The following is a 22,946-nucleotide window of genomic DNA, read 5'->3' as shown; positions in this document are numbered from 1 at the left end:
TAAAACACCAGACAATCCAAATGGATATGCATGTTGTAAATAAATATATCTGTCATACTCATGTTTAAAAATGAAATTGTTACCTTTTAAAACTGCATAAAACGAATACCGGAAAAATGTTGCAAAATAAAAAGTACTGTTATAAAGGGCAGAGATAGTATTATAAAATTATCATAATTATGATCATAATTTGGCGGCTCTTAGTTTTAATATGGGAGTAATTGATACCATGTCATTAATACCTGGGGGGGGTATTGGCACTTAATCTGAGTTGCCAAAACAACTCTCTGTATTCAGTCCTAGTCTCCCATGTCCCTCCTCTGGAATTACTTGGAATAATATCAATGATTCCAAAAAGGAAATTCTTAAAACCATTACAACTTATAGAATACTTATACAGGGCACTATTAGGATTCCTTCTTTGTATATCATAAGTTTTCATATCCACTTTTTAAATTGTCTTTTGGTTTTATTAATATAACAAGCAGGGCAATAAGCACATCACACTATATAAACCAACCCATTACTGTTACAATTTCCTTATCTAAGAAATATTTTCATTTTGTTCATATCTTTTAACTGGATCCCTGATCTTCAAGAATATATTTACACTGGCCACAAATACCATACTTCCTAGTACCCAATTTGATTGTAGATTCTTTTGCAGGACCCCCCCCCCCTGTTTACCTAACCTCTCCAACAAGCTTTTCAAGTTAGCAATTGTTTTGTATTCAATTTGTGGTGAATTACCCAATAAATTATGGAGATGGCCATCGTCACTAAAAATGGTCCAATTTTTGGTAACCACTTATCGAAACTTATCCATACCAGAACTGTAAGGTAAGATGAAGGCTCTCTCAAATTCATGGTGGTCTGTCATACTATGTTTCACACTACCAGCATTTATAGAATTTTTAATAAAACTATGCACCCAAAAAACCTCATTTCTAATCCTTTTCACCAATGTTTGCAGATATCCTGTCTCCAAAAACATCTGCAGTTGACTGCTTCTCTCCTCCATAAATCTATTTTTGGTGGAGGTCATCCTAGCAATCATGATGAATTGATCTATTATTAAATTTCTGTTATAGTGGAAGGGGTAGGAACTCTTAAAATGCAAATACGCATTGGAAAAAGTAGGTTTCCTGTATATGATGAATTCAACTCCCTGCCAATCTTAAACATAGTGGTGTCTAAATAATTAATCTGTTTTGGGTGGTAAGAGTGAGTGAATTAAAAAAAAACTGGTGTAATTGTTAATGTAATCAATGAAATCATAAATTACCTCAGGGGGACTGTCCCAAAGAATAAAATATCCTTCAAGAACCTCAAATACAATTTTCAGTGGCAATACCAGTTGGAAGAAAAAAAGTACTTGACTTCCCAAGCCAACATGGCAAAATTAGCATAAATGGGGGCATACAATGACCCCATTGCTTCCCCTTGAACCTGTTTGAAAGTTTTGCCTTCAAAGTAAATAAAGTTGTTTGACAATACCTGATCCAAGTTGATTACTAAAGATATCTTGTTACTACTCAAAAATGTTATAATGATTAAGGTATCATTGAACATATTCAGATCTAATTCCTTGGAAATACATGTAAATAAATCCAAACATCGACAGTGACAAAACGTATATTGTCCTCTCGCAGATCGGGCATAATCTGACCTAAAAAAATCCCAAGAATATTTCAAAATGTGCGTTAACTTGTTGTTGAAAAGGTTTCAATAATGTCTATGTAAACCCCCAAGGAGTACATCTTAGAACTCTGTAAAGAGACAACAGGTCTCAATGAGGGTTATAAAGGTCCTTGTAGACCTTAGGAATGCCAAATAATAAGGGGATAAAAGGGGACTTATTGGAAAGAAACAAATAGATAGTTAGAAATAATCACCTGTAAGCAATAGTCATTGAAAAATCTTTCCTTAGGCAGTATTAATTTCATTTTGTGATACCAAGCTGTAGGTATTCCTGCTCTGTAAAATTTAAAACATATGGCCTACATAATCTTTGGTATCAAAAATGACCACACCCCACTCCTTGTCTGGTTTCATGATCCTAATGTCTGTGTTGGTCATAAGAACTTATAAAAGTGTTTTTCATCCTTTTCCAAATTGTAGATCTCATTAAAAAGGTGAGTTGAACAATATTTGCGAATATCCACTTTGCATGTCCTTTCAACGGTAGAACAAAAGGATGGGCTTGAGGGTTGTAGGTACTTTTTCTTTTAAAATTGTTGTGGTGACCAATGGGTTTAACTACATATTGAATTGCTAAATTCAACTTCCTAGTAAAATTTTTAATTCTATCAAAACATCCAATAAATTCAACGATTTCTTGGGGAAAAAGTAAATCCTTTCTTATTTTATTTATTTATTTATTGACATTTGGTAACTGGGAAAGTCCGACTGGGTCAAGGGACCCATTTTCAGCAGAGTCCTGGGGAGAAAAGCTCCAGTACAGACATTAACATATAATACAGTATAATGATACAATACATTAGATACAAGAAAGATCATAACATTGCTTCAAGATGCAATCACATAGTTTAGAGAATACAATATTTCAATGCATCACTTTAAAGGGTATATATCTTACAAGTATGTATTATACAAAGAAATAGTTAAGACAGAATGTCTGGTAGGGATTAGTGGGGAAATGGATTAAATACTGTATAGGAATAATATTAGAAGAGATGGAGAGGTTTGAGTGAAGTGCAATAGATAGGAGGAAGGGTATATGTGTTAGTATGTGGTGTTTGGAGAGTTGGGAGTTGAAGTAGGAAGGTTGGTGGGATGTTTAAGGAAAGGTAGTGATGAACTGGTGGGCAGGAGGTGGTGCTGGGGTGAGTGTTAAGTTTGGCAAGGACAGGTCCAAGAGTTGTAGAGGTAAGTCTTTAGAGTGAGCTTGAAATATTTGGACTGTTCATGGTAATGTTATTTGGGAGGTTATTCCAGAGTTTAGCTATGGCATAAAAATAGAGACACTCATTTTTTAGATTTGTATACGTCTGTAAGTAGCTTATTGTTTGAGCGGAGATTTCTAGTGGGACAGTAGGTGTGGAGGATGCCTTTTAAGACTGGACAGCTATCAGGCTTATATATTATTTTATGTGCTGCAGTTAGTTGGAGGTAGTTGAGATAATGGGGAAATTCCAGCCAGTTTAGTTTCTTGAGAGTGTTGCAGCGATGGGTGCATTAGGGTGAATTAGTGGTGAATTTTGCAATTTTATAGTAACAAGACTGAAGTTTAGTTCTGACGGAGGCATGCAGGTTAGTGAATATGGGAGCGCCGTAGAGAAGGGAGTGGATAAGATAGGTATTTGCCAGAGTTTTTTTAGAATTTGGGTCCAGGAAGTGTTTTTGTCTGTAGAGAGTTCCTAGTTTGAAGTGTATTTTTTTATGGCATTAATGATGTGTTGGTCATATGAGAGTTTGTTATCTATGGTGAATCCTAATAATTTGGCATTATTAACAATTTCAATCTCAATATTGTTATGGGAGTATATTTTGAAGTCTGGTATATTGGTTTTGGGAGAAAAGAGTAATAGTTTAGTTTTGTTAGGATTAAGCAATAGTTGTGCATTGTTTAGCCATGACTATGGAGGTAAATGTGCTCTGTGTTTTTTTCAGTAGATCAGCAATATTGTCAGAGGAGGTGATTATAGCTGAATCATTGGCATATTGAATTAAAGTGCTATGATGACAGGTTGTGTGAAGATTATTAATGAATATATTAAAGAGTAGGGGTCCTAGGATGGACCCCTGTCAACTCCTGTTCTGTTGGTTTGGTATTGTGATTGGCAGCCTAGCCATTTTACACATTGTAGTCTACTGGTTAAGTAACTACTAAACTATTGCATGGAGGTTGGTGAGCAACCTACTGCTGTCAGTTGCTGGAGTAGTTTTTTGTGTGAGACTGTGTCAAAGGCCTTTGACAGGTCTAACAGTAAAATGGATGTGTGTAGGCTGGGATCCCTAGAATTATTAACTAGGTCTGTGAATGACATAAGAGCTGTTGTGGTACTGTAGGATGACCTGAAGCCATGCTGGGTGGGTGTAAGTAGATTATAATGGATGAGGTGGTTAAGTAATTGAATATGTATACATTTTTTGAGTAGTTTGGAAAGTGGTGAGAGGATGGAGATGGGTTAAGATAAAATGCTGTGCATCAGCCTGCAAAGAAGTATAATTAAAAATCTTGAAATTATGGTATGTTAATAAAATCTCAATATAATCGGACACAATAATGTCCCCATGTTGGTATATGGGACATAACTTGTTGGTTTGTTTCATCTCCTCCTCTGTCTGCTCCAGTTCTTCTGATGGAAATTTAATGAACCAGTTGGTCCCTGGGTAGCATGAAGTTGTTGCCAGGGGTCCCCCCATCTTATCGGTCCTGCCTGCCAATCTCTCTGACCTCCTTAGAGATGGAAGCTCTGAAGGGTCAGTGATGCAAACAACAGATGGATTGCCAGAACCTACAAAATTTCCACTGAAAGGGAGATCAATGTGATCTAAAGATTGTAAAGGGGGATTTGAACTAGACGTTAAATTGTCTCTGTGTCTCTTATTGAGATTTGTCCATAAAACTCACCATTAGCAGCTCGATATGCAACATGATCCTGATACTCTCTTGCAGCCCTTACTAATTTCTTCCTCTTCCTGGCTTTGATCTTTTCCACTTGTCTATCTATATTACTAAGCATATTTTTGCACTTAAATTTGTGCATAGAAAACAATAGATACTGTAATATAAAGTAATTTAAATAATTCACTTTCTTGACTAAATCATATATAATTTGTGAATTATGTTTAACCATATGTTCCAATAACTGAAGTCATTGTCTATTAAATAAAATAACTAGTTCATTAAAGAACTCACTGTCCTGTTGGAATATGTTAGGAAATTTAGTGTAGCTAAGGCCTTTAGAGACCCTTTTATAATGGATGCATTCTAAAAAAAACAATTGTCCAGTTGCAAGCTCTTCAGCTTCAAATTTTTCTTTTCTAACAATTCTGTATTCACCCCAACTGTGTGACTATTACCTGGACCAGTCATTGACTCAGTTCCAAGCAAATTGCAAGAGTTTTAATCCAGTCATTACAATCAAATACTTTATTCTGGCTATCTGTACTATAATAACTGCTTGAAATATCTCCCAAATGGAATGTAGGTGCTGTGTAAGAGGAGCAAGTAATTCCAATAACCTGGTAGGTTCACTCATGTCAATTGTGCAGCTGTAGCAGTTGTGTGGAGAAATTGCACCATTTAATAGTAATTCTGATGACCTGGAAGTAGAATCGTGGGGATCATGTGTGCCCATAGTATGAATGAAGATCCCAGTGGACAGAAAACTTGAACCAGACAAAGAAGAACAGCCAAGGGGATCCAAAATCAAAATCAAAACCAACAAACCCAAAGGATACCCAAAGGAGTCTCGCTCCAACCCAAAATGGAAGGAAACAAAGTTGGGTTCAAATCAAACAAAAACATTAATGAAAACACATATGTTGAGGACAACACATTAAAAACCAATGCACATTTGTCCCCTCGATGCACGGGACTTCATCAGAACATTAATTGACATGATTCTAATTCCTGGTCAGCAGAATAACCATTGAGTGGTGCAGTTTCTTCACACAACCACTACAGCTGCATAAATGACATGGGCAAACTTACCAGGTTATCAAAATTACTTACTCCTCTTGCAAAGCACCTTCATTCCCATTTGCGAGTTATTTCAAGCGGTTCTGTTCTGCATGAATGAGCACTGGACTTCAACTCACAGGGTAAGAGAACATTAGTTTTTCATCTCCATTCAAGGTTGGTTGATTCACTTTTCACAGGGTCAGTTTTTGACTCACAAGAGCTGAATACAGATAGAGATGAACCTAGTTGTATTAATCATTCAAGAGAAAATAAGACATATAGCCAGAATAAAGTATTTGATTTTACTGACTGCATTCAAACGTCTTGCAATTTGCTTGTACTTGAGTCACTGGCTGGTCCAGGTAATGGTCACATTGTTGAGGTGAATATTGATTTGTTAGAAAAGAATCTTTTGAAGCTGAGGAGCTTGCGGCTGGACAATTGTTTTCTTCAAGAATGTATCCATCATGGAAGGGTCCCTAAAGGCCTTAGGCACACTAACTTTCCTAACGGAATCAAACAGGACAATATACATTTTCTCACTATTGATGTTCTAGATTTATTCATATGTATACCCAAAGTGTTAGGACTGAATATGTTCAATTATGCCTTAATTAACATTACATTTTTGAGTGCTGACAACATGTCTTTAGTGGTCAACTTGATGTATCTGGTGCTGTCAAACAACTTTATTTACTATGAAGATGAAACTTACAAACAGGTTCAAGGGTTAGTGGTGAGGGGCATCATGTGCCCTGAGTTATGTTAATCTTGTCATGTGGGCTTGGGAGGTGAAGCACTTTTTTTTCTTCCAGCTTATATTCCCACTGTAAATTGCATTTGAGGTTCTTGGAAGATATTTGTATTCATTGGAAAGATCCCACTGAGGTAAGTCATGATTTTATTCATTATATTAACAACGCCACCATTTTTTAAAATGCACTCACTCTTACCACGCAGAACAGATTAATTTTTAAGAGTGGGGAGGTGAATCTATCATTTACAGGAAACCTACTTTTTCCAAGGTCTGTTTGTATTTTAAGAGTTTCCACCCCTTCCCCTATAAAAGAAATTTAGTAAAAGATCAATTCATCAGGATTACTAGGATGACCACCAGCAAAATTAGATTTGTAGAGGAGGCCAGCATCCTAGAGCATATGTTTTTGGAGAGGGGTTATCCCCAAACATTGGTGAACACAATTAGAAATGAGATTCTTGAGGGGGTGGGGAGTGATTTATAAACCCCTACTGGGGCATGGATTTATTAAAACATCTATAAATACTGGTAGAGTGAACCATAGTACCTCAGACCACCGTGAATTTGAGAGAGCTTTTATCCTACCTTATACCTCTAGTATGGATAACGTTCGAGATGTGGTTACCAAAATTTGGATCATTTCTAGGGCCAATGACAGTTTCCATAACTTATTTAGTAATTCATCACAATTTGTTTGCAAAACAACTACGAACTTGAAAAGTTTTTTGGAGAGGTCATGTTAACTGGGGGTCTTGCAAGAGAATCTACACCCAAATCGGGTACCAGGAAGTGTGGTATATGTGACCAATGTAAATATATTCTTGAAGATCAAGAGATCCAGTTAGAAGATATGAACAAAATGAAAATATTTCTTAGATATGGGAGTTGTAACAGTAATGGGTTGATTTATATATAGTGTGATGTGTTTGTTTTCCTGCTTTTATATTGGTAAAACTGAAAGACAATTTAAAAATTGGATAAATGAGCACTGTTATGATATATAAACATGGAATCACAATAGTTCCCTGTATAAGTATTCTATAAGTTGTAATAATTTTAAGAATTTCCTCTTTTGAATCATTCATATTATTCTACGTAATTCCAGAGGAGGGACATGAGAGACTAGGATTGAATACAGTGAGTTGTTTTGGCAACACCCCCCCCCCCCCCCGGTATTAACAACATGGTATCCATTACGCTCATATGTAAACTAAGAACTGCCAAATTACAGATATAATTATGATGATTTTTTATAATGTCATCACTTCCCTTTACAACAGTACTTTTTATTTTATAATATTTTCTGGTATTAGTTTTGTGCAGTTTTAAAATGTAACTTTTTAAATATTTAATATTTTTAAACATAAGAGTATACAGATATATTTATTTATAACAACATGCATATCAGTTTGGATTATCTGGTCTTTTATTTATATTATGTTCAAATTGGTCTATTAGTATAGTGTTTTTATCGCGTATTTATAATTGTATTTATTAATATTTACACACCCACTTTTTTGCATTAAATTAGGATTTTGCATATTTTTATCTACAGAATTTGGTTTAGTTTAAGCTTTAATTACCTTAATTAATTTGATTTAGCTGTTTAAGTCATAGTTCCTTTGGTTGGATTATTTTAGTCATGCGATAGTTTTTATATTGTGTATATTCATTCATTTATTAATCCAATTTATGTTCTAATGAAGTCTTGGGTGGCCACGGTGGTGCAGTGGTTAGCACTGTCACCTTACAGCAAGAGGTTCTTCAGTTCAATCCTTGACTGGGGGTCCTTCTGTGTGGAGTCTGCATGTCCTCCCTGTGGTTGTGTGGGTTTCCTCTCTAAGGCATGCTGTAGGTGGATTTGACACTCTAAATTTGCCCTAGGCGTGTGTGTGCCTTCTGTGGAAGGTTGGGTGCTAGGCTGGCAACTCAACACCATAAAACTCTACTGCCAATCATGAGCGGACAGGTGATCTGCTGTGGCAACCCCTAACCAGAAGAAGAATGTTCTGATGAAGACTTGTGCATTGAGGGGACAAAAGCACCTTGATTTTTAATGTGTTGTGTTCAACATATGTGTTTTCATTAAAGGTCTTGTTTAATTGGAATCCAGCTTTGTTTCCTTCCTCTTGGAGTTGGAGCGAGATTCCTTTGAGTATCGTTCTGGTTTGTTGTTTAAGTTTTTAATTCTCTTGGACACTCTTCTTTGTTTGGTTTGAGTTATACTAGTTAGTCATTGCTGGATTCAAACACCTGCCTTTATAAGACACAATCTTGAGAGCATTGCATCAACTACCAGTGCCAGAGGAGAAGTCTTACTGCAAGTGTTGGACAGCATGTGGTTGTGTACATTACATATGTTTGATGAATGGTCAAAGCATCAATGTGTTGATCACAAATAAACACATACTGTAGCAGTAACTAATACATCGTTTTGCTAATGGACATATTTGAAAATTCCATGACATATATGTATATGTGGCGCTTAAGATGTTGTGATCTTTTATATAATGGCTGATACTTACAGCTGTCAACCAGTGCAGTAGCACCTATGCATTCCTGACTTGTCTTCTCAAGATAATTGTATGAAATTCTTGATGTAGTATGTGGCTCATTGTTCAGACTATGTGATGTGTTTACATTGTAAAAGTTAAGTACAAGCCACATAAGCAAAACAGAGAAAAGTACAGCCATTAAGACTACTAAGCAACTATGTGTCCCACTTCATTGGATAACATATGGAAGGCTAGTGTATTTCAGTGCAAAAATCATTTACATTATGTAGTAAATTGACATTATTACAGTGAACTATTCATATCCTGACTACAATACGACAATAAACTATTCACAAGAAATACCACTGAAATACCACAAGAAATACCACAAATAGTCACTGACATCACTCTTTTCTGTCAAAACAGCTTACTGAAGTGCACTTCTGCCAAGCTCATTTATGCCATCAACAACAATGTATTAACACATGATTATTTTCTGAGTTTTTGAATTCATAATGGGAAATAGCAGTGGTCTATGGTGATCCATGTCAAGCACTGCACACATACGGAGGACAAGCATTTATATTTTTCTGATTCTGAGCTATTCCAAAACTGTCCTCATTTAAAAATCTGTCATGATCATTGTAATAAAGTGCTCCTAATATGGATAATGCAGGAGCATAACTCTCCACTATTCACATATTTGAAGACTGCCCAGATGTTTAAGTCATATGATTGCTTTGTTCCACCTGCAGTTTGTGCTGTTCTAGAAAATCAGTGAGGACTAACATCCATGTATGTGTCACACTTTATATCCTCCAGAAATGCATGGTAATGCTGTATCTTTTATTATAGCAACTTCCTAAGTGTATAGGAGAAATAATTGCTCTCTCTCTCTCCCTATTTTTGAGCTTTGTCCACTCATTAATTTTGGCTTTGTACAGATGCCTTGCACTTAGAGGTGGAAATGTATGAACAGGGATGGGATGCTGATATAATAAATAAAGGAACAGGTAGGATATTTTGATACTTGACTAACACATGCATGCAGTACTTCATAAGAGAAAATAATGTTCTTCATATTGATCACTGCAGCAGTAGCCTTGGCTATATGGGTTATATCCTGCCAAGGATATAACAGAGATCCAGCTTTCAAAGCTTCAGGGCACCTTCCACACACCAAAACTGTCAAGCAGCTTGAGCTGAGCTGACTAAAAGACATGTTTGGATCCAAAGCCCTTCAGACGTTTACTGCCACTGAAGTGTATGCTCCAGTTAGGTTTTTGAGGAATGACAGTCGGCTTGTGCTTTACTTAGCTGGGCAGATAGGTTCCATTTTGGGAAAGAAAACTTCCATTTTCTAATTTTTTTACTGATGTTTTATTAATTTCCTCTTCAGGAAAGTTATTTTAAATCTAGGAGTGTTGTGTTTTAACTGGTTGTCTTTAGACTGTAATTTATTGTTGAATGGAGCACTCATTATTTCTGTCGATATAAAAGTAGCGTTATCTAACAGATAAAGTATTTTCTGTGGATAAATTGTGCTTATTTTACACTCATGGTGCTGTCATAGTGCCACAACAGCAGGCCAGCAATTTGCCTCAGATACAGGTGGATGATACTATTGTGGCCTTTTGTTGTACCTCAGACCACTCATCTTTTACCGCAGATCCCTCTGGTGTGGCATTTACAGCACTCTGGATAGGGGTTATCCATGTCCTCTGCAGCTGTTGGTGTTCTTTCAGTGGGCAAGGGAGAGCCATTCTTGTCACTCTTGGGAAAGGAACAGTGAAGGTTTCCCCTGTTGTGTCAGTATGCTGTGCCCATCCCTGGGGAAACAGTGACTCCCCTTAGTGCCACTATTGGCCCCATTTTTCCTGTCAAAAAAGAAACAGATAATCAAGCTCGCATCTACTCCTCAAATTTCTTTGGATAAGAGTAGTTTACTGGGACCGGCCTGGGGTTTATTCAGACTATTAATCCTTCTTTAGAGTAGTTTCTAGTAAAGGAAAAAGGGATGCCTCCCTTCCTGGAGACATTGAAGATTTTAAATCTGAACAACAAAATACATGGATGGGTTCAGGGTTTTATCCTCAGATTTCTGAATCTCAGTCAAAGATGAACTCTCTTTCTGAGTCTTCCTGTGGGGTTTCTCTTTCTCTGAGACTATTGAAAGAATGTCCCATTGTTTTCAGTGGGAGAACACTGAGGCATTTCAGTGCATTAAAAAATACTATGAGTTGTTACAGAGGTATTTTCCAGAACCTACATCCATTCCTCCTGTCCTGTCTGTTTTAGAGGATGTGTCTTACTGCCTTCAATTTTTCTGAGAGTCAACCAGCTGTCCCTAAAAGTGCAGATAGGATGTATAAAATTCCAGTCTTTTAAATTTTTATACACTATTTCTAAACCTGATCTAGCAGTTATAGCCTTAGTTGACTCCTCTGCTGCTAAACATATAATTCCAATTCTACTCTTTCTAATAAAAATTGGAAAATTACTGATAGGGATGGGAAAAACGTGTATACTTCTGCAACTTTGAATTTCAGAATTTTAAGTTGTCAGGCTCATATGTCAAAGTTTATTCTGACATATTGTGAACGTTTGAGGAATGTTTTGTCTTATGAAAATAAATCTGCTTTAACTAACTTAGTTTTTCTGTTGCACAGGCTACTACTCATTGTTTGAGATGTGTGTGGCTTTGTTAATACTTCTTCCAGGGCTATCGCCACTGGTATGGTTTTAAGAAGGTTTGCTTGACTACATTTTCAGAATCTTCCAGATGATGTTAAAAATCAAATTTTAAATTTGCCCTTGGATAGAGATTTAGTATTTGGTCTCTATGCTGCAGAGGTGATCAAAAAGTGTGATAGAAGTGGCAAGTTGATCTTGGGAATCTATATTATTTTCAGCCCTCCTTTTCCAAATTGTCCAAGGAATTTCCTTTTTCCTCATCCAGTTTTGGTAAAAAACAGAATAAACAGTCTCAACAGAATTCAGGTAAACAGACATTTAAGAAGAAGTGGCAAGGAGGTTCCAAAAAGAGGTCTCAAACCTCCCAAAACCAAGGATACTCCAACAAGTTTGAATGACTGTCAGGAGACCTTGTGATCCCCTCCTACCCTGGCCCTCTTTCCCTTCCATAAAGTCTGGAATCTCCATTTTTCTATTTGGCAACAGATTGTTTCAGGACAAATGGGCTCTGAAAATCATTCATCAGGGTTACAGATGGAAAGGGGAGGAAATTTCTCCTTTCCATGGGGCCATTCTTAATCCTGCAGATCAGACAGTGTTGTTTCCACCTGTTCTTCATCACATGCTGTCCCAAGGAGAGATAGAACCAGATTATCCTTCCCAGGTAGGGAAGGAGTTTTATTCAATGATGTTGTGGTCCCAAAGAAAGAACACACTTGGAGATCAGTTCTGGGTCTTTCTTTCCTAAACCTGTTTGTGAATTGTGCCCAGATTCAACATTATGTCACTTTACAAGCTATTGCCTCTTCTTCCTCTTTCAAGGTTCCTGGTGACATTAGATTTAATAAGATGATTACCATTATATCTCTATTCATCCAGACTTCAGGTGTTTCTTAATGTTTTGTGTATCTCGATCACATTGTGAGTTCTCTGTCTTACTCTTTGGACTATCCACTACACCAAGAGTATTCACAAAGTGTCTAGCTTCAGTTATACCTCATTGCAGGCAACAGGATACCCATTTTTTCTGTATTTAGATGACTTACTTATCTTTGTAGAGTCTTTTTCAAAATGTCAAAAATCTGTCTCTCATGGGGTGAGACATCTCTTGCACAAGCTGGGATTCCAAGAGAATATTCAAAAGTCTTTCTTTACTCCCTCATGCAGTATTGTGTTCCTCAGACATCAACTCATCAACTAGACATCTGAGTTCAATGAGCTTTTCTTCCACAGGAAAAAAATAGATCTTTATTTAGATCTATTTCTAAGGTTTTCCACTCAGACTTCAGTCATTGTGAGGGGATACTTCAGGATTTTGGGTCTCATGGCATCTATGATTCTCATACATACATACATACATACAAAAGTTTCAAGCACGGGCATTAATGCCCTTCTAGCTTGCCAACATACCAAAACACGTGTTCCCATAATAAGTGTCCAGGGTGTTCTTAAAAATATCTAAACCGGTACTTGCTTTAATGTAATTTGTTAGTCTGTTCCAAGCATCAGCTACTCGGTCAAAGAACCAATTAGTACTCTTCTCACTCCTATAGAATCTTCTACATAAGTTAACTGATAATTCTCTAGTACTTTTTGATAACCCCAAACATTCCCAGAGGTAGTTCTCCCTAAATGCCCTATATAGCTGAATAAGATCTCCTCCTAAATATCTGTAAGAGACGCAGTACAAGTTCAGATATTTTAGTCTTTCATAATAACTTGGATTTTCACATCGATGGATTCCCTTGGTATATTTCTGCTGTACTCTTTCCAGTTTATTCATGCTTGTTTTCCTATAGGGTTTCCATATTGTTATTCCATACTCAAGTTTGGGTCTAATGTAACTAACAAACAATCATTATGTTTGATTTCCCAGACTTTATAAATCTTTTTATACAACCTTTAGTTCTATAACTATCATTAGCCAATTGGTTGATATGATTAGAAAAATTCATAGCTGAATCTACCCATATACCCAGGTCCTTAAATGAGTCTACAGTTTCAATCACTGTGTGCTGTATTAAATATTCACCTTTAAGTTTATGTCTCCCAAATCTCATATGCTTAGTTTTTGATGTATTTATCAACATATTATTCTCCTGTGCCCAAATGGTTAATTTAGTCAAATTATTTTGTAGTCGTGCCTTATCTGTAACACTTGCAATCAGTTTACCCAATTTCAGGTTGTCAGCATATAGAGTGTAGAACACGTCAGATGAAAAAGTAAGGTCTGAAAGATGCAATCTAAGCAAGTAAGGGCCTAGGACAGAGGCCTGTAGGACACCTTGACTGTAACCAAGGATTTCACCTGTCGAGTTGGTGTGTGATACTTGCCATGTCCTATCTGTAAGCCATGCAGCTATCCATCTTATCAACAGCACATCAATACCTAGTTGTACTAATTTATTGATCAGTGTTTTGTGTATGACCCTGTCAAATGCTGAAGTTAAATCTATATAAATCATATCACAGCACACTTTTTCATTCATGGCTGTTATTATATTGTTATAGAACAGCATGTTACAGGTGGTAATAGATCTATTTTCAACATATGCATGCTGATATATGGTTTCAAGTGCTAACCTATCCAGTTCTGACAATAACTTATCCAGTATTACCTTCTCCTTTATTTTTTTCACAACATGAAAGTAAACTTAAGGGTCTATATGATTCTGGGTTTGTCTTACTCCCCTTTCCCTTAAAGACAGATTTAATAAGTGCATGTCTCCAATCTTGAGGACTCTCCCCCATATTTATATGACCCAGTGAATAACAGATATAATGGTAATGTAAGTTCTTGCTGAAGTGTACTCAGGTCATTGTTACTTATTCCGTCTCCTCCCTGCGCTTTGCCTGGATCCAGTTTGCACATTTCTTTTTCAATATAATCTAATTTGATTCCAGTATCTGGGGTTACCGAGATGTCACTAGGACAACTTATCACCCCTTTTTTTGAGCCAAACTGTTTTGCATAAGATTTTTTTTAAATATATCTATAAGCTGCTGTGTCTGAGAATAAATTTTAGCATCTGCACACAGTTTATCAATTTGTGTATCTTTACTCCTTCCACATCTTATGTATCTATAAAAAGGTTTCCTATTATGCTCAATAGCTTTCAGTTTTCAAAGTTATAGTTGGACCTATCTTCCATTTCTTATATTTTTTGTCTCTCACCTTAATCGGGTATCTTTTTCTTATGGAAATATACCCCCTGATGTTGTGTGCCTATATCCTGATGTTAAACATTTTTTTTTACTTTTTGCACTCAAACAATTTCTCTTTCATGATACCCCTGGAAAGACTACACATGAGAAAGATGCAATGGTATTTGAAATTGCTTTGGTCCAAGCATCGACACCTGTTATCTATTCATAGTCCAGTACTGGGGTTTGTCAGAAGATACATCACTTGGTGGAACCAATACATATTCATAAATCAAGTCATCCCCTTCTTCTTCCATACTCCAAAGCAGTCAATCACCACAGATGGTGCAAACCTTGCTTGGGGAGCAGTTTCAGAAGAGATAAAAGTTCAGAGTGTGTGGGACACCAAGGTCAGATGCAAGCCCATAAATATCTAGGAGATGCTTGCCCTGATCAAGTCACTCAATTCTCTAAAACTGCTTTGGTCCCCAGGACCTCTTCCAGTGGTTACAGAAAATACCATGGTGATGTGGTACATCAACAGGTAAGGGGAAACCAGGTTGTAACCCTTTGCAGACTAGCCATATTAGTTTGGGATATAGCTTCTACAGGCTTCCCAAATTCTGTCAGTGCAAAATTGTGGGGCACACAAACTGCGCAGGACCAGGAAAGACTAACAAATAGAAACAAGATCTGGGTTCTAACAAGATTTGATACATCTGTGGGGAATACCTCAAGCAGACATCTTTGCTTAATCTCTGAACAATCAACTAGCAAAATTCTGCTTCAGGACTCCATGCAAGAAGGCCTGGAAGACAGATGTCTTTTCTTTTTTTGGACAGGAATGTTCTAGTATTTCTTTCCACCCTTTCCACTAATATCCAGGGTACGTCTGAAGATTCAGAAGGAGTCCTTCAAGATCATTGAGGTGACTCCCTTCTGGCCTAGGCAGCAATGGCTTTACCTTCTTTTGGAAATGGCCAGGGGCAATTGCCACAAGCTTCCTCACAGACTGGATCTATTCACTACACTCCAATATTAGTTTATCATGAAAATGCAGAATGAAGGTTTCAGCAAAAATGTGAATGTCGAATGTCAGATGGCTGCTTCCTGCATTGCCGACCTTCAATACTGCAAGTGTTCTTTGCTGAGAATGCCACTGTGCATTCATACATACATGGTTGACATTACAGCTATAGATTGCAGTACAGTGCAGAGTAGGAAATTATCCCTTTCCGCACTATAGTGTGATTTCAGAGTTGGAATATATAGTTTGCAGGGGGTGTGGGGTGTGCAAGTGATTTGTAGTAATGAACTGCAAAAAAAATGTTGAATGTGCGAATGCAATAGTGTCACTAAATGCACTCTGACATGTTCAACTCATTAATATGTACAACATTGGTATTTTGAGTCGATAACATGAACGGATTTTGTTGTGTCGTTCGCACTTTTGATGGTAAACCCCAATATTAATGATCTACACCTGACTGCCTGGATGATAGGGTATGAATGAGAGGCCATACATGTGTTAAACTACAAATTAATCTCATCTATATTATGCACGTTATGCATATAGTTGAGTGACCACTGCATATATGCTTTATGCATTCCAGTTCATAAAATAGCCATGTGAAATAGTTATAATTTTGTTCTAATTTACTGATTGCAAAACAATGCACATTAATTAATGCAAATTGCCGATCCTTGGATTTGAACCCACATACAACTACATTGAATGTAACATTGCCTAATGCAAATCTTTAAGAGCAATTTCAGCGGGTATGCATGTTTGGTATATATATATATATATATATATATATATATATATATATATGGTATACCTACTTATTTGCGACTGTATCAATCAACGATGGACTAATGTCCACAGATTTGATAAACATGATTGCCAAATTAGAGCTGTTTATAAAAGGGTTCCTATTAGGTGACTGAAGATGCATTCTTTCGAATGGTCAAACTTGGAAAGATGAAAAGGCAAAATGATGAAGCAACATATAAGTGAATTCTTTCCCTGGGAAAGAAATCACTTGGCCGCATCCATTACTTTGTCATTTTCGTCACTGTAGTGTGATCTTGGAGTTGGTATATTTAAGTAGGGGGGTGTGTGGGGGGCACAGCCCCCCGCTTCATGTTATGTTTTGTTTTTTTTTCTTTGGAACAGCGATTTTTCCCATTGGAAAAAAATCGCTGTTCTAAGCATTTTTGAGTTTGTAAGCTTTCGCTTACATGGGGTTCATAAATCATCATTCGCTTTTCTAAGCATTCAATGATTTAATATAGACCCTTTATAAAATGAGTACGAGACATACCTGAGCTATACTTACCCCGTGCGTCTCAGAGGTACTGTAGTCTTTCCTGGTATACCCCCTATTTCTTTCTGTTTCTGCAGAAGCTAAACAGAAAAGATAAAAACAAGTAATGAACACCTTGTTGTGTTGGCAAGTCATAGTATTGTACCTCCTCACAATGGCCCATATACTTACTCATCACAGATGGGTCATGGGTCCCAAAATATTCTTCCCATCAGCTAAGGAGGTCCTGCTTTTGCCTTTTTATGATACTGTAATGGTGTCGGTATTGTTCACCAGTGCGTGGGATGCCAGTTGCACTGGTGTCAGCCTTGATCAAGATATCTAAGGCCTCAGCCTGCCTTGTACAGAGACCCAATATAGTCTCCCAACAGCAGCCGTCAGCTGTAATGTTTAACAAGAACTACAGCAAAGATCTTGAACTCCTCCTGAGACCTACTTTGTGCTCTGAATGTAACTCCTTTGTGCCCTGAATGGAACACTACCCTCACCATCATCAGTCATGTCTTCTCAAAGACAATAGGAAATGTGTCAAGGAATTGGCACCCAGTTCAGATCTGACATGTACCAGCTTGTGTACAATAATGGACAAGCTCGGCAACTGCATTTGTGCGACAGAAAGCACGGAAATGGAATGGAATGAAATTACTTCTTCCATGTCCATTTTAGGTGTGAAACATAGCAGTTAGATCTGGCTATATGTGCTGATCAGTGTATTCAGAAATGTTCTACAGTAACTCCATCAAATACTGTTTAACGTCAATATCTGAGTTACATTTCAAATGATATCTTGGTAACTCTGAGCATGTTCTCTGGGATGGTGGATGGCAGTCATAAGTAGAACATTGTTACAAGCACATCTGACTTGACATTCTTCATGATGTTGTTATCATTCAGTGCTGCATTTATGTAAATTTAATTTAAGTAGTACTTAATTCCTTGGAGGCTGATGCATTTTAAAAATGACAGTGCTAGCAAATGGGAATCAAACCCTAACAAAAAGATACCTTAAGTTTTTCATTTTGTTTGTTAACTGCTAATGACACAGAAGAAGTGAAAGTGGAATGGTATAAGTTAAGGTATACAATTTTTAACATGACTGGAGATAACCCCAATTCTGACAACCAAGTAACTGCTGCCCTTTGTGGTGGTCCTTTATTGGATTAATAATTTGAAGCACATACATATTCCAGTGGAAACATTTCCATCACACTGATTATTCTAATATTACAGTTAACCTGTTTAGAGATGTTATATATACTTGTGTAGAAACATTCATATTCACCATTTAAATTGCAGTTGTAGTTCAGGTTCAAGTAAAGAAAAACATTAAAATGTAGAGAAACAACCAGCTAGCAAATGAACACCATTGAAACAGGCAAGCAATAGCAAAAATATGAAAAAAGGTAGTACGAAGCATGGCTCCAAACGGCATATATTATAAAAACGTTTAGTAGCAGGTTAGCACTTTCACCACAACTGTGGCTTCTTCAGACCATCAACACGAATAAATATAAATGCAAACACAGTTTTTATACTTACAAAAAATGTCCCTTTCTTTCAAATCTTCATTCATTAAACCAACCTCTTAGACCTCTGCCCTCAAGTAAAGTAAGTGATGTCAGTAATCCTATCTTTTTACAATTTTAAAAACATAGTCGTTCAAACTTTACAAATCAATGTAAATCAAATAAATATAAAAATTTTGGAAGAAAGAGACTTTTTTATAAGTATGAAAACTGTTTGCTTTTATATTTATTTGTGCTGATGGTCTGAAGAAGCCACAGTTGTGGTGAAAACGCTAACCTGCTATTAAATGCTTTTATAATATATGCTGTTTGAAGCCATGCTTCATACTACCGTTTTTCTTATTTTTGCTAAAAAAAAACATTATTATCACATCTAGAATAAATATATCCCTAATGTGGATTCAAACCCTGGACTGCTTGTGTTGTTCTTTAAAACGTACACATACACGCACACACTGAGAATGTTACATAACCGTTTTTTGTCTGCATTCAGTACTGTGCAAAGTGCTGACTAAGGTGCACCATCACCTCTCTCAGTTGCACGACTGATGGCTATGTCTTTGCACATGTGAAATAAAATTTTAAGTTTTTGCCTTGGAAATTGAACTGCATTTCAATAATAGTCACATCTGATGGGCCTTTATTCACAATGCTGAGTGTCATACAAGGGAAGAATAAAAAAAAAAATCATGAATCAATGTGATGCTTTCTCAACTTTGTGACCTTATACTAGAAAACTATTGACATTTAAGATCCCTAGATTCACAGAGAATTCCTCTTCTCTAGAATACAACTGTGAAACCAGGGCTTTACCATGAAACACTGTCCCCAGGATTCAGCAAGCTCTGCACGGCGTGTAGGAATAGTGCAAGAGCTGTTGAAGACTATAAGGCTGCCGTGCAAAATCAGGAATAAGCTCCCGGGACGTGCACGAGCGCTCCTGCACTATTCCTGTATGGACACAGCTCCTGTATGCAAATTACCCCATTTGCAGGTGAAAACCATGCAAATGAGGTGAATTTGCGATCCAGGAAGCTGGCAGCCAACCATGCAGGACTAATGTAGTCTGCAGAAATGTAATTGGTTAGTAACTGAGCACATTTCTGCAAACTATAAAACGGAGCCATGACAGCTCCAAATAAAGGGTATATATAATGTGGAAAGCATGGCAATGGCCAAATATATGGCCACTGGCATGGAAAACAGTTGCAAAAAAAAAACTTTTATTTTTTTTTTAGCCGATTTTGGCTGTTTAAGCATAGGGCAGTGCTGCGCAAATGGGATTGGGCCAAAAAAAAAAAAAAAACATGAAATAAGCATTCTATCCAAAATCACAATTTTGCCATCATACTCAATGGCAGGCAGAAGACAACATGACCAGTGAATAGTGGTTGCTAAGCGGGAAGGCTCAGTGTCAGACTTGTAACTAGGCATTAGCAGGCAATCCTATGCAAATGAGAGGAATGATACTGAATCCTAGATACCCCCTCATGGCTAGCCTGCACCCAACTGTGTCAGTGCAGGAAGACCATGGTGCAAGCCTAAGAGCTATCTGACATCATAGAGGGGTGTGTCAGGCATACTGTAAGCTTACTGGAGCCCTGTGGCTCGGGTTTGCCCCTAGCTTAGCAGAGCTAAGCAAGGATGTGTGTCTGAGGCTGCCTAGCACTCTTTACATTGCCTAAATGGGTGTGTGTGCCATGCACTGTGTTTTAAAGAAAAAAAAAGTAAACCAGGAAAGAGCAGCTCCATGCACATCTGAGCACTGTGTTTGCACGGCGTGCCCCTGGGCTTAAACAGGAAGGCGATGAGAAGGGAAAACTGCAGTAGGAATGTAATCAAGGAGAGCTAGCATAGCTGGCAGGTGAAATGTATCATAATCAGCCAATTATACAGGCAGCAGCCCAGCACAGCCCAGCACACCACTATAAACTATGCAAATACCTTTCCTTCTGGTTTTTCCCACAAACTCTACACCACTGGTGTACACAAGTGGGAAAATTTTACCAGACAAAAGCAGCAAAATGATAGGGACTGCAGCAGCTCTCATAAATCAACATGTGGAAGAGGCTGAGGATGGTGAGGATGAGAATGCTGATGACCAACCCACAGTGAGAAGAAGGAAAAGAGTGTACAGACCCAGAGTAACCTACCAGGTGCTACATGAGCTGGAGATAGTAGAGCGCTATAGGGTGGCAGGGACCTCTTACAGCAAATTGTTGAGCTGTGCCGGCCACACCTCACACACAGAACCAACAGAGGGGAACCCATCCCAGTGAATACCAAGGTAAGTGTAGGCCTACGAATACTAGCAACAGATACATTCCAAAGGCCAACAGGGAATATCATGGGGATCTCAGAGGCATCAGCATCCAGGGTACTCCACCAGTTCCTGGATGCCATATCAGCACATGCCGGTGAGCATGTATATTTCCACAACAGCCGTGAGGTGTTGACCAGCAATATGTATCTCTTCCACCAAAATAGCAGAATACTCTGAGGTAGTGGGTGCTATAGACTGCATGCACATATCCATTAAAGCACCACCCGTTGAGTGGGGTAGGGTCTACATCAACCCCAAGGGCTTCTCCTCCATCAACTATCAGGTCATCTACGATGCCCAGGGCATTATAATGAATGTGTGTGCTGGCTGCCCTGGAAGCTATCATGACTCTCACATCTGACATATGACGCAACTGTACCAGAGATTTGCCAATGGGGACATCCCTTACGGCCACCTAGTGGGGGATGCTGGTTACACACTGGAGCCGCGGCTGATGACACCCATCAGAAATCCACACATACCCGAACAAGAACTACATAATGAGGCACACACACAGACCAAAATCATAATAGAGCATGTGTTTGGGATGCTAAAGTCACGGTTCTGGTGCCTGGACACATCCAGTGAAGCCTTGCAGTACTCACCAGCTACATGCACCCAAATTGTCATCATATGTGCCATGCTACACAATATGATCCTGTGGAAACAACTGCAGCAGGAACAGCACAGGGCAGGGCCATGCAGCCCCCCCCCCCACCATTGCCAAGGCCTGCACAGGCACAGAGTGACTTGGAGGAGAAACAACCTGAGGCTGCTCCAGAAGGCAGAAGGAGGCATGCCCATTTTGACAATATATTGTCAACTAATCTACAGATATCCCACAGAAACAGGTTGATAGCTGTAGGTGTAGAACACAAAAGCCTGCATTGGAGTACAATCTACCTGGAATGGATTCACACATTCCATATAGAAGGTCATACTGGGCATGCTCCCACATTTAGAGAAATGAAGGCCATGTCAGACAACAAAATACTGAAAGGCCATATTGGGCATGCTCACACACTTATTGAAGCCAATGTCTGGCAACAACAGTGGACTATACATATCTGACAGTCGCAGATGTTAGTGCATACACTCCTCATTACAAACCAGTCATGCTTTGCACACACATTGGATAGGAATACACACATATATCCAAGGACAACACACTATAATAGGCTAAAATTACACATACATAGATGTGTGGAAGAGAGTGACAGACAGTGACAAAGAGCCTCCCATCATAAGGCCTGTCCCACCCAGCACACATCCAATTGGCTAAATCCACATGATATGCAAATGTCAATCACCGTAGACATTTACCTCTGGTATCCCTCAGCACGATAGTGCCTGTGGTGCTTGTGCTAACTGTGTAATATGACTGTACAAGTCAGTAATCATCTAGCAGTTGTATACATGTACCTGTGGAATATAAACCTCTGTGTGCCTGACTGTTGTGTGTCTGCCTCTAGATGAATGGGTTATGGCCCATGCACACACTGTACTCCCCATTGCCCTACTATGATAAGCCTGCTGATGTCTTTACCTTGAAATGCACCTTTGGGGAAATAGTAGTCCAATGATCTCTGTGACATGTCCTGTAACTGCATAATGCTGTAGTGTGATCTATTAGTTACGTAGGAGTTCTAATCCCAGACATGGCAACTGTGTGTGTGTGTGTTTGTCTGTGCAGGGATCAATGCTTTTGAGGCCAATCACACTCACTACAGTTTCAAATGTCCTACTTTGGCAGGGCTGCTGATGTCATTCACTTTGAAATACACCTTTAGGGAAGGCATAGCCCAATAATCACTGTGGAACATCCTACAACTGTGTGATGCTATATTGTGATGTACTAGTTAGGTAGGAGTTCTAATCCCAGACATGGCAAGCTTGTCTGTGTAGGGATCAATGCTTTTGAGGCCATTCACACTCATTAAAATTTCAAATTCCCTACTTTGGTAGGGCTGCTGATGTCATTCACTTTGAAATACACCTTTAGGGAAGGCATAGCCCAATAATCA

This window comes from Protopterus annectens, chromosome 2.part1 (genome assembly GCF_019279795.1).
Source record: "Protopterus annectens isolate FY-2018-M chromosome 2.part1, PAN1.0, whole genome shotgun sequence".
Taxonomy (NCBI): Eukaryota; Metazoa; Chordata; order Ceratodontiformes; family Protopteridae; genus Protopterus; species Protopterus annectens.
The sequence above is the reverse complement of the archived record's forward strand: the minus strand, read 5'-3'. Positions refer to the sequence as shown.